This window comes from Somniosus microcephalus, chromosome 2, assembly GCF_052327205.1.
Source record: "Somniosus microcephalus isolate GS21.2 chromosome 2, FLI_Smic_1.0, whole genome shotgun sequence".
NCBI classification, from domain to species: domain Eukaryota; kingdom Metazoa; phylum Chordata; class Chondrichthyes; order Squaliformes; family Somniosidae; genus Somniosus; species Somniosus microcephalus.
In genome coordinates, this window is record NC_140988.1 from 52,018,918 (window position 1) to 52,036,599 (window position 17,682).

A 17,682-nucleotide genomic window follows, 5' to 3' on the forward strand; every position below is an offset into this window, starting at 1 on the left:
TCCTTTGCCAATGTCCCTATTTTTCCCGATATCCCAGGGAGGTTTTTTGTGTCTTCCTTCGTAAAGACTGACCCAAAGTATGCATTTAGTTGATCTGCCATTTCCTTATTTCCCATTATATATTCCCCCGTATCTGACTGCAATGGACCAACTTTGGTTTTCACCAGTCTTTTCCTTTTGATATACTTATAAAAGCTTTTGGAGTTAGTTTTTATATTTTCCGCCAGCTTGTTTTCGTAAGCTATTTTGCCGTAAGTTCGGTGGTCAGGGGATTCTTGGGGTCGAACCAGGCTTCTGCCTTGGCCACGACCTGTGGCAAGCTGTTTGCCACCAGGCAACGGAGCCAGTGGGCCAGTGGATCCCCGTTCAGGAACACCCGGTTAGGTGCCCCCGGACAGGCACTCCAGTACACCGGCCATAACCTGCCCATGAAAGCTTGCGGGGTTTCCCCTGCGAGCTGCACCGTCTTCTCCACACGGGAGAAAGGACTTCCCTCATTCATCCCCATGGCCTCCAGAACTTCATCCCTGAGCGCCGCATACCCGCCCTGCCCTCTCTTACACTCGTTAGAGAGGGATTGGAGGAGCTTACTCTCCAAAGAGGACAGCAGCATTTTAGCCTGCTTAGCACCATCGCATTCGTTGATGCTGGCTGCCTGTTCCACTTCCCTGAAGTGGACCAAGGGGTCTCCTTTCTCGGTGAGCCTTAGGATATGGCTCACCATGGCCCTAAGCTGATGGGTGCTATAGGGTAATACGAACTGGTTTTGGAGGGGTCCCTTTTCCTCGCCATCTACGGGTGGGCCGAACCTCCGATGCCGGGCTGGGCACATCGGTCCTGGTTCTAGCCTCTCCCGCGTGGGTTTCACCTCTGCTTTGACCCCTGACTGAGCCCCCCCTTGCTGCCAGACCTCGCTAAAACCTGGCGCTATGGGTGGTGGTCACGGGACCTCCTGTTCCTCAACCGGGTCGCCCCTTTGCACTACCTGCGGCGTTTGAACCGTTCTCCCCTCGTTCCCTGTGAAATCCGCCTGGCCTGCCTTCGGGCTGATAAGGCACACCATGCCCTTTCCCTTCCTTCGGGCCAGGCTCAGACTTTCTATCTGTTCCTTGCAGGGGCCATGATCTGCTTCTTCAAACCCCTGTTCGCTCGCTAACTTATAAGCTGCTTTTACTTCCTTTACTTTCTCCTCCTGCTGCCTTACTTGTCTCGCTAGGCAGGCATTCTTTTCCCTTAACCTCAACTCATTACCCTTGGCTTCGGTGACTTGGCACTGTAGGTATTCCAACCTGGCCTTATGTTCTCCCATTAACTGAACCCTTTCCTGATTCAGGGCCTGCAATGCTACCAGTAACTTCTCCCCTGCTAGAGCCTTGTCCTGGATTTCCAGGGCTGACTCTTTTATCTCAGCTGCCTGTGCTGCAACAAGCCTGTCCAAAAGCTGGACCTGTTTTTTGAAGCACATCAGCCAGACTGCCTTCTCTAGGGATTTCTTGTGCTCCTTCCCTTCTGTCCACTTAGCTGCGGCATCTACCGGACGCCCAGCCTTTAACAGAGTGGTGATCCACTTCTTTGTGATATTCACCTTACTAAACACATACTCAGAAATCCTTTTCTCCATCATGGTTTGCTCCTCCAAACCATTGTCTACTGTATCGCCCCCCTGTTGCCGGTGTCTTGCTGCGGTCACCATTTCTGTAGGGGGTTTGTGGCGTGCGCCCAGTCAGCTCTGCCCCTGACAGTCTCTGAGCGGTTTGAATCGCTCCCACACCCCCTGGGTTCTAGTCACCGGACTTAGGTACAGGCAGCGATACAGAAAAACGAGTAGACAAGTGGTTCAGTGCAAGAAAACCGTAATTTTTATTAAAGGCAAAACAAGATCACAATACTGAGAATTACTAAGATAATTACAGGCATATAAAAATAATATATTTATTTGGGAATGGGGAACACACGGCACATCGAGGGAAGAAACACATTAAAAATCCCCTTATCCTTATCCCACCCCCTATACCTAACTAGATTAAGCTATGAGTGGCCAGGGATTTATGCTCACCAATTCGAAACCTTTTGACTTTTAACGGTTGTGAGTTTTGGGGTCCGTTCTTGCTGTCCTTTGGAGTACCTCATCGCCACGTGGTCGCAGGGCGCAGCGGTGGAGTTGTTTATGCGAATCACCCTCCTTTTCCTCAGCTAAAGTCATCGTTGAGTCGCGTCTTCGTCGAGTCGCGATGGGTCTTCTTCTTTCTCGGGCGGTTTAGTCACTGACGGGTTTTTTAAAATGGTTGGGGCTCGGTTGGTGGTTTATACTGTCAAACTGATTTTTCTACCCATTCTTCGAACGCCAGTTTATTCGTCATGGATGCTGCTATCCATGCTTTAAACGCCAGTTTATTTGTCAAACGCCAGCTTATAACTAGGAGTTTGTCCTCAACGCGTCTTTCCGCTGCCCTTCTCTGCCTTTATCGGTTTACCATAGTCTTTGTCTTGTCTCGTCTCATCTGCCTGTTTGTGGCCTGTGTGTCCTGTGTGTTTTCGAATTCGGGTCTCGTTCTCCTCCCGCATTCGGCCCTCGGTGTAGTAATGGGCATCCTTGGTGTTGAGTGGCGCGGGGAGCAAGAAGAGAGCCTGCCGCGAGGCCAGGGCACGAGAACAAGAGGCAGGAGGCCAAGCGATAAGAGACAAGGGCCTAGAAATTCAGTAGGCTTTGCGCCCACTTTTCGCCCAAAGAGGGTTTCTGCGCCAGTGTAAGAGGGTGCGCTGATATTCAGCACTGCGGTAATGGCGGCGGTAGCCGGTAGCGCTGCGCTGACACCGATGACGCCATCGGTGTGCGCAGTGCCCCGGTTCTGCCCCGCTTCCGGCCCAAACCCCATATTTAGTTGCAGCCGCCTCTTCTGCAGCGGCCGCAAACAGCGATTGAAAAACGGGGCCGTACTGCTGCGCTACTGGGGCGCTTTAAGGTGGAGATGCGGCCGGCCGCTTTTTCGGCGGCCGCCTGCCCGCACCTCCCTCCCCGGCCTCCTACGCCACCCCCCCCACGGCATTGGTGGCTGGTTCCCGCGAGCCCGGCACTTCTCCGTGGTGCTGGCTCATTTGCCGGCAGAATCCAGCGGCGATCTCACGGCTGCAGGCAGCTCCTCCTTAAGAGAAGGAGGAGGCCTGCAGTGCCCCAGCCTGCCGCACCGCATCGGGTGGCGCAGCGGCAGCTGGAGCGCTGAAATTCACTTTCAGCGTCCCAAGCGGAGGCGGGCACATCCTGGAACAGCGCCCGGTTCCGACTTGGGGCGCTAAAAGTGAATTTCTGGCGGGCGCAACTGGCTCGGCGCGCAGCGCCAACTTTTGGGCGTTAGCCTGCTGACGGGCCTGAACTGAATTTCTAGGCCAAGAGCAAGAGCGTGATCACTACCGATGGGCCTACAATTATACCCGGTTCTTCATTCCTTATCTGCGCGCCAAATCAGGTCAGTCCTTTGTCTAACTTTTGGTGGGCTCGTTTAAAATGATTACAGCCATTTACTTTAACGACTTCTGGGGTGGTTGTCTCCGTGCTTAATGGCTTCGATGTCCTGGCTGTTTGTTATTTATGAAATTTAATTGTTCTTATCCTGGCTTGATGGCTACTGTGAGCTGTTACTGATTAAATATGCAGAAACCTAATGGCCTCGATTTAGGCCCATTCTGACCTGATCTGCTCCAATTTGAATGAATGTATATTCTGTGTTTGCTTAGCTGTCTGGCTCCACAAAGTCTTTTCACAGATTCCTGCATTTTAGGTTTTGTTTCAGGCTTTGAAAAGTGCCTGCCTTTTTGCAGGGCCTTGCTTTTAAAATCCTGTACTTTTGGTCACGAGGTTGCAGAAGTCGTTTTGGGTACCCTTTTTAACAACTTGTCCATACAGGGTCCCTTTATCCATAACCTTTTGGGGATTGTGGGAATTTTGAGAACCCTACACAAGTAATTAGGAAGGCAAATGGAGTGTTGGTCTTTTTTGCAAAGGGAATGGAGTATAAAAGTAGGGAAGTCCTGTTACAACTGTACAGGGCATTGGTGAGACCACACCTGGCGTACTGCGTACAGTTTTGGTCTCCTTTTTTAAGGAAGGATATACTTGCTTTGGAGGCAGTTCAGTGAAGGTAAACTAGGTTGATTTCGGAGATGAAGGGGTTGTCTTAGGACGAAAGGTTGAGCAGGCTGGGCCTATACTCATTGGAATTTAGAAGAATGAGAGGGGATCTTATTGAAACATATAAGATTCTGAAGGGGCTTGACAAGGTAGATGCAGAGACGATGTTTCCCCTCGTGGGGGAATCTAGAGCTAGGGGGCATCATTTCAGAATAAGGGGGCATCTTTTTAAATTGGAAATGGGGAGGAATTTCTTCTCTCAGAGGGTCATGAATCTTTGAAATTCTCTTCCCCAGAGAGCTGTAGAGGCTGGGTCATTGAATATATTTAAGGTAAAGATAGACAGATTTTTGAAAGGTAAGGGCATCAAGGGTTATGGGGAGCGGGCAGGGAAGTGGAGTTGAGGCCAAGGTCAGATCAGCCATGATCTTATTGAATGGCAGAGCAGGCTTGAGCAGCCAAATGACCTACTCCTGCTTCTACATCTTATGTTCTTATGTTTTTATGCTCCTTTTATCCCATGGGCTTTAATTTTGCTAACAAGCCTAATATGTGGTATTTTATCAAATGCCTTTTGAAAGTTCATATACACAACCTCAACTGCACTGCCGTTATACATCTTCTCCATTATGTCATCAAAAAACTCAATCAAGTTCGTCAAAATAAGGTTTGCCCTTAACATATCCATGCTGGTTCTCCTTTATTAGTCTATGCTTGTCTAAGTGGCTGTTAATTTTCTCCAGGATTATTGTTTGTAACAGCTTCCCCACCACCGATGTTAAACTGACTGGCCTGTAATTGGCAGGTTTATCCTCCTCCCCTTTTTTGAACAAGGGTGTAACATTTGCAATCCTCCAATCCTTTGGCACCTCCCCTGTGTCGAAGGAGGATTGGAAGATTGTGGCCAGCACCTCTGCAATTTCTACCCTTACTTCCCTCAGCAACCTAGGATATATCCCATCTGGACTGGATGAATTACTACTTTAAGTGTTGCCAGCCTTCCTAGCACCTCCTCTTTATCTATTTTTATCTCAGGAGGCAGCCTGCTCTTTTACCATAGATTTGGCAAAGTCCTCTTCCTTGGTAAACACCGATGCAAAGTATTCATTTAGTACCTCAACCATGTCTTCTGCCTCCAATAGATCTTCATTTTGGTCCCTAATTGGCTCCACCACTCCTCTGGCAACCTGTTTACTGTTAATATGGCTATAGAAGACCTTTGGATTCCCTTTTATGTTAGCCGGCAATCTATTCTCATAATGTCTCTTTTCTCCTCATTTCTTTTTTCACTTGTCCTGAGTACTTTTTATTTTCAAAGAACAGGGGAAAAAATTGTTTGGTTCTCCCCGTCACATAGATCACTTGGAGCAGTGAATCAGTGTAAAAGCATCACCATTTTCTCATTTAAAATTGTTTTTATGTTATTCATTTTAGTTATATAGCATAAATGTTGCCATACTAAAGCTATTCCTGACACATGAGTAGATTTTTTATGATAATATGTGTATGTTTTTGCAATGCCCTGTATGAATTGAAAGCTCTTTTTAAAAAGAAAGGTTTGGGATAGCGAGGTTGGCCACGTGTGACTTATAGTGCTGATGGCATAAGAACTTTGAAATAACTAAAATTGCCAGGCTTAAGCTCATGGGTTCCACCCCAGTATCTAACTTCATTTGTACTTTTTAGTTTACTAATCGTGTTTATGACTATGTTAAACCTATAATTACAAAATGGAACCAGAGAAGGAGGGAATTTCCTCTGTGCCCTAAGAATAGTGAAATTCTAAACCCATTCTTTATAATTGGATAGAGAAAATTTCCTTCCATAGTGTTAAAACAAGCTTTAATGCAAAGACTGTTACTTTCTGCCTGACATTGTCAATATACCAACATTCAGAAAACAGGGCGCCATGATTCTTAAAGCTAATCATTTATATCTTTGAGGTTTTGCCTGGCAGTCTGAAGTGTAAATATATCAAATATGGCTCACTCTAGCCTTAATCATACCTTAAAAAGTTATTGTAATGTGCTGCTCATGGTGGGGCACAGACCACAACCTTCAAGGTTACAAGAATTGAGTTCCACCGAGTTACATCGAGTCTAGGGCACAGAAACAGACCATTTGGCCCAACTGGTCTATGCCAGCATTTATGCTCCACATGAGCCTCCATCCACCCTTTTCATCAAACCCTATTAGCATACCCTTCTAGAAATAAAAACAGAAAATGCTGGAAATACTCAACAGGTCAGGCAGCATCTGTGGAGAGAGAAACAGAGTTCACGTCTCAGGTCGCTGACCTTTCATCAGAACATACCCTTCTAGTCTTTTCTCCCTCATGTGTTTCCCCTTAAATGTCTGTAGAGCCATGATTCTCTTTGGACTACTCTTGCCTCTATATCCTATTGCAGCTGTACAATTCAGAGCAGAATGCGCAATCTATCAACTCTCATAGTATACATGAGGGGATTGTCAATGCTACTATGAATCCTGAGGCCCTTGTGCATTTAGCCAATAATAAACTTGAATACATTCATATATCAGGTGGGGGAGGGATTTATCACAGCATTATTGATATTAATTGTTTTGACAATCAGTCATTATTCTTATTGTACCCGGTAGCCTTTTCAATGATCTGCAAACAAATATCAGCTACTGTTTTAATACTGAAACAAAATCTTCCAGCTGGTTTATAGGTTTTTTTTAAAAATAATTTGGAGTGACAGTTAAGGGTAGCAGTAGGAGGCAGAACCTATATAAGGGCGTGAAGGGCACAACTACATGTTCAAGATAAATGTTCCAAGTGATTGTACCAGGGATTGTCAAACACTTTAACACCCAATTACAACACTGTCATTGATTTTATGATGATTCAGTTTGAATTTATTTCCAACTGGCACAGATTGAGTTTCTGAAAATCTTAGCAGCTCCACTGTGAGAGATGATCACCAAATGTTGATGCCGGGGGCTGGGGGTGGTGGTGGTGGGGGGCGGGGGGGCGCAGGGATGTAAATTCAGACTTCAGTACCTCTCATAGATTAAGATCAGTTATATAGCCACCCAGTTAATGACTGTCTGCTTTAAAACCATTTGTACTGTTGTTTTCTTACCTCTCAAGCTGTTGGGCCTGCCAAGCTTTGTTAGACAATGAGCTTTAAGCTAACTGAAATCTCAGCAGGGTTTATGAATGATGTAACAGATGTGAGGGGTTTATCATATCCTGAGAGTTCGGTGATGTGGCAGGAAGCAGGAAGCATTAACTTGTGAGATCAGCCGATCACTCTTGTATTTCAGTGACAAGTAATTACTGAACTCAGTGCTGTGTGAACCTTTTACGGAAACGAATCAGATCAAACATTTTGACACTGGCACAATATGACTTAATCCAGAATAATTAACAATTAAAGGAAATACAAGCATTATTTTCAGCCACATTTGTGATATGTCTGGACAGACGTTATGTGATATGGACCCAGGCTTGCCATTCACAATCTATGCAGTGATGCAATAATTGCTTCGAATTAGCAGTATGAAATTAACTGGAATTCTTCCAATAAAATATCTATTGGCAAATATAAGTAAAACTTTTAAAATAACTTTTATGATAGACAGTAACTTTACCCTGTAAACTGCTGTTCAAAATAAATTGGTAATACCGTCATAAAATCAGCAATACTCCGTCCTGTGTTATATGGCATTAGATTTTATCTTCAAACATTGCTACACTGAAATTAAATAGCTTTTGTGTTCAAGTTCATAATGAAAGATACATTGGGCAAGATTTTGCGATGAGAATACCGGTGAGGCTCACCGTTATAATGGGGTAAATCGGACAGGAACTTCTGGTGTCCACACATGCGCAGTTAAACGTGCAAATCCGGAAGGCACTGAACTGAATGCAACTGCATGATCTTGGAGCACATGCCCACTAGTTCCCCACAAAAGACAGTTAAAAAGTTAGGGGTGGTGCATTCAGGAGTATGTGAGTTTTTAATGGCATGATAAGTGATGATTACTGCTGAACAACCTTTCTGACCTTGAAAAATTTATATTTCAAGTGTGGAGTATCATTCCCTCAGAATCAAGAATCATAGAAATTTACAGCACAGAAGGAGGCCATTCGGCCCATCGTGTCTGTGCCGGCTGAAAAAGAGTTATCCACCCTAATCTCACTTTTGAACTCTTGGTCCGTAGCCTTAACAAAAATGACAACAACAACAACAACTTGTATTTATATAGTGCCTTTATCATAGTAAAACATCCCAAGACGCTTCACAGGAATGTTATAAAACAAAATTTGGCACTGAACCACATAAGGAGATATTAGGGCAGATGACCAAAAGCTTGGTCAAAGAGATAGGTTTTAAGGAGCATTTTAAAGGAGGTAAGAGCAATAGAGAGGCGGAGAGGTTTAGGGAGGGAATTCCAGAGCTTCGGGTCTTGGCAGCTGAAGGCATGGATACTAATGGTGGAGCAATTAAAATCAGGGATGCTCAAGAAGCCAGAATTAGAGGAGTGTTGATATCTTGGAGGGTTTTGGGGCTGAAGGGGATTACAGGGATAGGGAGGGGCGAAGCCATGGAGGGATTTGAAAACAAGGATGAGAATTTTAAAATCAGGGTATTGCTTAATCGGGGGCCAATGTAGGTCAGCGAGCACAAGGGTGATGGGTGAACAGGACTTGGTGCGAGTTAGGACACGGGCAGCCGAGTTTTGGATGACCTCAACTTTACGGAGGGTAGAACGTGGGAGGCCAACCAAGAGTGCTTTGGAATAGTCAAGTCTAGAGGTAACAAAGGCATGAATGAGCTGAGGAAGGGGTGGAGTTGGGCAATGTTACAAAGGTGGAAATAGGCTGTCTTAGTGATGACACGGATATGTGGTCGAAAGCTCATTTTGGGGTCAAATATGACACCAAGTCTGCGAACAGTCTGGTTCAGCCTCAGACAGTTGCCAGGGAGAGGGATGGAGATGGTGGCTATGAAACGGAGTTGGTGGCAGGGACCGAAGATATTGGCTTTGGCCTTCCCAATATTTAATTAGCCTTGTAGGTTACGACACTTCAAGTTCATATTCAAATACTTTTTAAACGTGGTGAGGGTTTCTACCGCTACCACCTTTTCAGGCAGTGAGTTCCAGATCCCCGCCACCCTCCGGGTGAAAAAGTTCTCCTCAACCCCCCTCTAATCCTTCTATGAATCACTTTAAATCTATACCACCTGGTTATTGACCTCTCTGCTAAAGGAAATAGGTCCTTCCTATCCACACTATCTCGGCCCCTCCTAATTTTATACATCTCAATTAAATCTCCCCTCAGCCTCTGCTGTTACAAAAAAAACCAGCCCCAGCCTATCCAATCTTTCCTCATAGCTAAAATTCTCCAATCCTGGCAACATCCTCATAAATCTCCTTTGTACCCTTGCTAGTGCAATCACATCCATCCTATAATGTGGTGACCAGAACTGTACACAGTACTTTAGCTGAGGCCTAACTAGCATTTTATACATATAATAAGATTCTGAGGGGGATTGACAGGGTAGATGATGAGAGATTGTTTCTCCTGGCTGGAGAGCCTAGTACTAGGGGGCATAGTCTCAGGATAAGGGATCAGCTATTTAAGACCGAGTTGAGGAGGAATTTCTTCACTCACAGGGTTGTGAATCTTTGGAATTCTCTACCCTGAAGGCTGTGGATGCTTAGCCATTGAGCATGCTCAAGGCTAAGATAAATAGATTTTTGGACTCATGGGGAATCAAGGGATATGGAGATCGGGTGGGAAAGTGGAGTTGAAGCAGAAGATCAGCTATGATCTGATTGAATGGCAGAGCAGGCTTGAGGGGCCGTATGGCCTACTCCTGCTCCAAACTCTTATGTTCTTACGTTCTTGTACAGTTCAATCATAACCTCCCTGCTATTGATACCTTCCTGCAGTCTACAGCTTTTTTCCTCACTATCAACCACACGGACAATTTTTGTATCATCTGCAAACTTCTTATTCATAACCCCCTACATTGAAGTATAAATTATTGATATATACCACGAAAAACAAGGGACCCAGTACTGAGCCCTGCTGAACCCCACTGGAAACAGCCTTCCAGTCACACAAACACCCATCAACCATTACGCTTTGCTTCCTGCCACTGAGCCAATTTTGGATCCAACTTGCCACTGTCTCTTGGATCCCATGGGCTTTTACTTTTCTGACTAGTCTGCCACATGGGATCTTGTCAAAAGCCTTGATAAAATTAATGTACACTACATAACATGCGCTATCCTCATTGACCCCCCTTGTTACTTCTGTCCTTGATTCATCAGTGCCTTTCTCAATGGCGATTAATAGTGTCCCTCAGAATTTTTTCCAATAATCTGCCCATCACTGAGGCTAGGCTGACTGACTGTAATTACTCAGTCGATCCCTTACTCCCTTTTTAGAAGATATTTAGTGTTGCAGCTTTTAAAAAAAATAAAAATTTAAAATTTTTAAAAACTTTTTCTGTCTGTCTCTTTTATCTCTCTCCCTTAATCCCATCTGTATTTCCCAATCATTATTTTGCTATCTGTATATGATTTAAATCTAATTTATAATAGCTGCTTTATACTTCCTGGTTTTGACTTTGCGTGTCTCAGTGAGGATTCTTCAATCTGATTGGTTAAAGAGCCTCACTGTTTCTTGTCTTACTTACAGACGCCACAGATCCCATGTAGAGGGCACCACCAGATCAGACGAATAGAGCAAATCTGCGCTCTAAAGCCCACAAAAACTTTGTGGGTAGCTGTCAGCGAGGTGAATGCCGAGCGTCGTTCCTTCGCCGCTGACCGCAAAATCCAGGCTAATAGCTTTATTTCTGCAAAAACACACAGTAAATGCTCAAAAATTATTAATCTGACAAAAAGAAAGTCAATTGGAGCCAGGGGGCTCTTATTGCAAGGCCCAGAACTTCGGGTCTCCACCAGTGAGTACGCATGGGGTACTCACCCGTAGGCCCAATGGAAGTGCCGGTTACCTGCATGCACTGCGCATGCGCGGGAAACCGGCACTTCCGTTCCCCTGAAAGCAGGGTTTAAGAGGTGGAACGCATGCGCAGTAGAGGCTGCGCGTGCACATCGAACTTACGTTTTTGTTGCAGGTTTTCCCGGGAGGGTAAGTCTCCAGAAGTTAGACATTTAAAAAGCAGTCGCAAGGCCTGCTTTTTACAAGGTAAGTGGTGAATTAATTAAAATTAAAACATTTTTCCACTGGTTTATTATTTTTAAATACTTTAAAGAAAGGTAAGTTTATTTTTAGCCCTGTTAGAAAATAAAATTACTTTTTTCAAAAATTTAAATTATTGTTTAAAATAGTTATTTCATGTAATTTATAGTTTATTTAAAAAATGTGTTTTTTAAAAATTTATTTGAAGATTTAGTGATGTTTTGGGGCTTGTAGTATTTATAAGTTTGACAGCCCTTCCTGTCAAACTTATGAATGAAGCATTTCCTGCTCCGATTGGCTCCCCATGGCCCACGTGATCCCAGGGGACGCTTTGAACTAACTGCGCCCCTGGGATACACAAGCACTGTGTGCCGGCAGTTGGAGGAGGCCCAGGATCGGAATTCCACGGGGGCCCACAGCACAACGGCCGGCGCGCTAGCTAAGTGCAGGCCGGAGGCTTACACCTGCAGGAAGCCCCCCACCTGAATTTCTGGGCCAATATATATATTTTTAATTCCTTCCTCACCTTCAGCGGTTCAGGGCTTAATCCCAGCTTGGACACTCCAGTTGAGTTCCACTTTTGCTGGGTGTCGGGAGGTACGCCTGATGAAACCAGGCTGCAACTTAAGGCAGGAGCACAGGAATTCCCGACCTACAAATATCTGTACCAAGCCCCATCCCCTTACATTGATGGTCTTGTAGGAGCAGATGGAAGCTCCATCCTCACAAGGTAATCCTTTGCCTTTGGCCAGAACCCAGTATATCTGAATCCTGGCAGAGTTTGCAACCATTCCCTTGGACTTCCGGTGAAATTATGGTGGGAGTCCACCAAAGCAGTTGAGGAATTTTGGCCCCACTGTACATTGTTTATGTACCAAAGCCCCAAATAATATACAGACGGTATCAGTAAAACGTGATATATTATATCCAAAAAGAAACCCTACTTTTTGCCATATGGAACAATTATTGTGATATAATTGTTGTAAAGTGAATTCTAACAGTCACATAGAATCATAGGGCTAGAAATTCATCTATTAACCACCACTCCGTAGTGCCATGAAATGCCAATAAAATGGCGGCTGACGCTCTTTCGCCAGCTGGTGGTGGATACCGGAGCGATCGTCATATTCATGTCTCCCTTTGTATTGCTGGTAACTGGTAGAAACGGCATGGTGACATCAATCGTTGTGCAACACCAACTTAACATCACCAACACGAACTTCGGCCCTAGCACTGAATTCAGCGCTGGGTCCTAAGCACGCCAGATTAGCCAGCATGCAAGCAGGCTGAAAGTGACGATGTCTGCACCTCTTAAAGGGACAAGTGGTGGCTTGCTGCAATAGATCTGAATAGTTTTTTAAGTGTGTAGGCAAGGGCTCGGATGGGAAATGAAGGCCTTTGAGAAGACAGAACATGCTGCGAATACTCAGCAGGTCAAGCAACATCCGTGGAGAGAAAAACAGAGTTCACATCTCAGGTCGAGATGCTGCCTGATCAGCTGAGTATTTCCAGCATTTTATGCTGTCATTTCACATTTACAGCATCTGCTTGCAGAGGGAAGAGGAAGACACAGAAGAGGAGGAAGTAGAAGAGGAGGAATCAGAAGGAAGAATACATCCCAAACAGCTCTTTTTGGCTGGGATATCCAGGATGGAATCATCCACCTCCAGTCCCAGTGACTACAATCCCAATTCCCTTTCAATATTAGTCCCACACCTTACCTTCCATCTGTTATTGACCATCACAATGTCCTCTTGGTCATGACGCTGAAATAAAAGCTAGCACAAAACAAACTTTCCAATCTACCTATATACATCTATCCATCCAATGTGACATTAAGAAATCAACTCATCACCTGTATGCATTCTCTTAGTGACTGTCTTGTGTGTGCCTTTGCCTATCCTACTGATGTCATGCAGTGCTACCCCGGTGGCTGCAGCGTGTCTGGTGGAAGGCTGCTGACTTTCAGTGGGGGACACTGCAAATATCCTTGCAAGTTGACCTTGAGGAGCTGGTGGCTGGGAGTGTCAAATCAATCGTCTTCTGTTCTTGTTCTTCTTCACTCTCCTCTCCCTCTTCTTGGTCACCCACTGGCTGGGCAGGCTGCTTTTCCTGGGTGTGTGAAATGAGGAAGGAACAAGAGTGGAGTTGTGGTGACAGGAGGGCGGGAAAGCCTGAGGTGCATGTCTGAAGGAGGATAACATATGAGTATACCACCATCTTGTATCCTTTCAGCCCCGCTGCTGGCCAAGGGCTCAGCCATGCCCCTGTCAAGAATGGCCTGCACCATCTCCTCCAAGGGGGTGAGGTGAGGCTAGGAATAGGAGATGTGCCTTGTGATTGGTGCAAATTATTGGTAGGTGAGTGATTGGTGGTCGTGCATTGAGCAGTGTGTGAGGCTAGTGGTGCAGTTGGTAGGAGACAGATTTTGAAGATGCATTCACTGACCTTGACCAGTGGTCTGAGGTCATGAAACTTCTTTGGGCACTGGAGCCAAATTATGAGGGTGACACTGCTGGCAGTGGTGGCCTTGGTGATGTACTCCCACATCCTTCTTTCTAGAGGGCCTCCTGGCACTTGTGGGTAGAGGGTCTGCCTTGCAGTGTTGACCCCCTGCACAAAGCTGGAGTGCTGCGTGCAAGACCCTGGGTGATTCTTCTTTGGCTTGCTGAGCCATTTGTGTTAGTGCTGAGGCAGTTTTCCCATTTGTTGAAGTTAGGAAGATAATTCAGCTTTAAGAGCTAAATATTCACATTTGGGACTTCTTTTTAATGTTAAGTATTTTTTTAAAAGGCAGTAAAGGCTGAAAACTGCATTGTTTCACTTCATTTTAATTTGTTTTGCTTCAGTGTGCATGGCCCCTTTCATTTTCAGACCTCTTCATTGCCCACAATTCCTTGCAAGCTCCACAGCCTCGATTCCAGAGGCTGTGGGAAGTTGCAATGCCGAACCTGGACAGGAACTTTATCTCGGATGCCTCCAGCAGCGTCACCAGGCCGACGTTGCATGGAAGGTATGCACTGTGCCACCAATCTCCATGCCCCCAGACCAATTTTGTTCCATTAGCATTGCAACCATTTTCTGTGGCCATTATCTCCAGTTGTCGGTGACACTGGCAACTTTGCTGGCGAACACAAATTTCTTCCCCATAGAATCTTACAATACAGAATGTGCCTGTGCTAGCTCTTTGAAAGTGCTATCCGATTAATCCCAATCCCCCGCTCATTCCTCATAGTCCTACAATTTTCTCTCCTTCAAGTATTTATCCAATTCCCTTTTGAAAGTTACTATTGAATCTGCTTCCACCACCCTTTCAGGAAGTTCATTCCAGATCATAATAACACAATGCGTGAAAAAAATTATTTTCATCTCCCCTCTGGTTCTTTTGCCAATTACCTTAAATTTGTGTCCTCTGGTTACCGATCCTCCTGCCACCGGAAACAGTTTCTTTTTATTTACTCTATGAAAACTCTTCATGATTTTGAACACCCCTATTAAATCTCCCCTTAACCTTCTCTACTCTAAGGAAAACAATCCCAGCTTTTCTAGTCTCCCCACATAACTGAAGTCCCTCACCCCTGGTACCATTCGAGTAAATCTCCTCTGCATCCTCTCCAAGGCCTTGACATCCTTCCTAAAGTGCGGTGCCCAGAATTTGACACAATACTCCAGCTGAGGCCTAACCAGTGATTTATAAAGGTATGTGTCCCCCAGGGTTGGTATTAGGACCATTGCTCTTTTGGTATGTATTAATGATCTGGACTTGGGTATACAGTGCATAATTTCAAAGTTTGCAGAAGACACGAAACTCGGAAAAATTGTAAACTATGAGGAGGATAGTATCAGACTTCAGGAGCACACTGACAGACTAGTGAAATGGGCAGAAACATGGCAGATGAAATCTAATGCAGAGAAGTGTAAAATGATCCACTTTGGAAGTAAGAATGAGGAGAGACAATATAAATTAAATGGTACAACAGAGAGGCCTGGGGGTTTATATACAGAAATCTTTGAAGGTGGCAGGACAAGTTGATGAGGCTGTTAAAAAAGCATATCTGATCCTTGGCTTTATAAATTGAGACAAAGGCCTTGAAATTGGAAATGGTCCAAAAAACAGGCAGTGCCATGGCCAGAGCTATGAAACTGTGTCGGGTCAAACTGGTCTAGATAGCACGAAAATTCATACTCAGTCCTCAGTAACATGATTATAGTGCTGATCTCAGCGCTAAACCTGCTGCTCATTGGCTTACCGCTCAGCGTCCTCCTCCTCTTCCTCCTTCTCTCCCTCTTCCTCTTCCTGAGGTGGTCCCACAATCCCTGCTGGCAAGGACTGCGACCTCATGATGACCAAGTTGTGAAGCATGCAGCAGACCACCATGAAATAGGACACCCACTCCGCTGAGTACTGGAGGGCTCCTCTCAAGCAGTCAAAGCAGCGGAACCGTCGCTTCAGCATCCCGATGGTCTGCTTGATGATGTTCCTGGTGGCAGCATGGCTCTCATTATATGAGTGCTGGGCATGAGTGTTGGGGTTGCAGGAGGGAGCCATGAGCCAGGTGTACAGCGGATAGCCCTCATCTCCGAGCAGCCACCCGTGGGTTTGATGTGCTGGCTGGAAGATTGCTGGCACACTGGACTGACGCAGGATGAAGGCATCATGACTGCTGCCAGAATACCAGGCATTGACCATCAGGAAGCACTGGGCGTGGTCGTACAACAACTGCACATTAAGTGAGTGGTAGCCTTTGTGGTTATGGAAGATCTGAGGATTGTTATGTGGCGCCCGCAAAGCTACGTGTGTGTAGTTGATGGCACCCTGCACCATGGGTAGCCCGCTATCCTGGCAAAACAACATGCACTCTCTTCCTGCTTCTCTCTGCTCGGAGAGAAGAAAACGTCGTCCCTTCTCCTGGTGTAGAGAGCCTCATGACCTCCCGGATGCAGCAATGGATGGCCAACTGCGAGATGCTAGCTATGCCTCCTGCTGCAGGCTGGAAGGATCCCCAGTGAAGAAATTGAGGACCACAGTGACCTTGAGGGCTATTGGAAGAGCCGTGGTCGCCCTGCTCTGAAGCTGCAAGTCTGGTTGCAGGAAGTGGCAGAGTTCTGTGACCACCTCCTTGCTCCTAATACACTGCTCCTCGCTTAAGTGGATATAAGAGAAGTACTCTCGGAAGACCCTAAGTAGGTCGGCCTCCTGTTGAGAGCCCTCCTGGTCCTCCTCCTCCGCCCTCTGTGCGCATCTTCTTAGCTGCCTCCACTCCTTCTCTCCAAGATACTCGAGCACGAGGGGGACTGCCAGTAGAGCCCCCTTGACTGTGAGCAAGTGTTGTGAGCAGAAGCCTTTAAATAAGAATAAAGTCATTCTACACTTGCCCCAACACTCACTGTTACCTTAGGACCTTGAAATAGATTTATAAAGCTGCTTGAGTTGCAGGAAGTTGAACAAAGCCATTCAAACTGAAGAAACATGTCAGCTGCAAGTTGTTGCTGATAATCCCTTTAAATACCGCTGCTGGAGCCTCCTTCCTGCTTGTCAACACTTGCTCAGCTCATCACACTTAAGGCATGCTGGTAAGTGGAGCGGCAAAGTTGAAAGTGGTAGATTGGGCATTGAGTGAGCATTGCACACCCACTGACATCACGATCTGCATAATCGACATAAATTTTGCGAGCGTGGATATCGGCAGCGCTACCGCCCAGCTGAATATGGCAGCCACCGTGGGACCCGCTGGCAGTGGATGGAATTGAGGCAGCAGCCATTTTCTCCCCCGAATCAGACAGTAACAGCCTACACTAAATCCCTGAATTTTTAGCTCATAGAATACAAAAGCAAGGAAGTTATGCTTGTCCTGTTTTTATTGGCCCAGAAATTCGGGCCAGGGGCTTCCCGCGGGTGTAAGCCCCCGATCTGCACATACCTAGCGCGCCAGCCGTTGAGCTCTGGGCTCCCATGGAATTCCGATCCGGGGCCTGGTCCAGCTGCCGGCGCGCAGTGCTTGCGTATCTCAGGGGCGCAGTTAGTTCGATGCGCCCCCTGGGATCACGTGGAGCATAGGCAGCCAATCGGAGCAGGGAATGCTCCATTCATAAGATTGACAGGAACAGCTATCAAGACTTATAAATACTACGGCCCCAAAATAGCACTAAAACTTCAAATAAATTTTTTTTTAAATCACATTTTTTAAATAAACTATAAATTACATGAAATAACTATTTTAAACAATAATTTAAATTTTTGAAAAAAATAATTTTATTTTCTAACGGGGCTAAAATTAAACTTACCTTGCTTTAAAATATTTAAAAATAATGAACCTGTGGAAAAAATGTTTTAATTTTAATTAATTCACCACTTACCTTGTAAAAA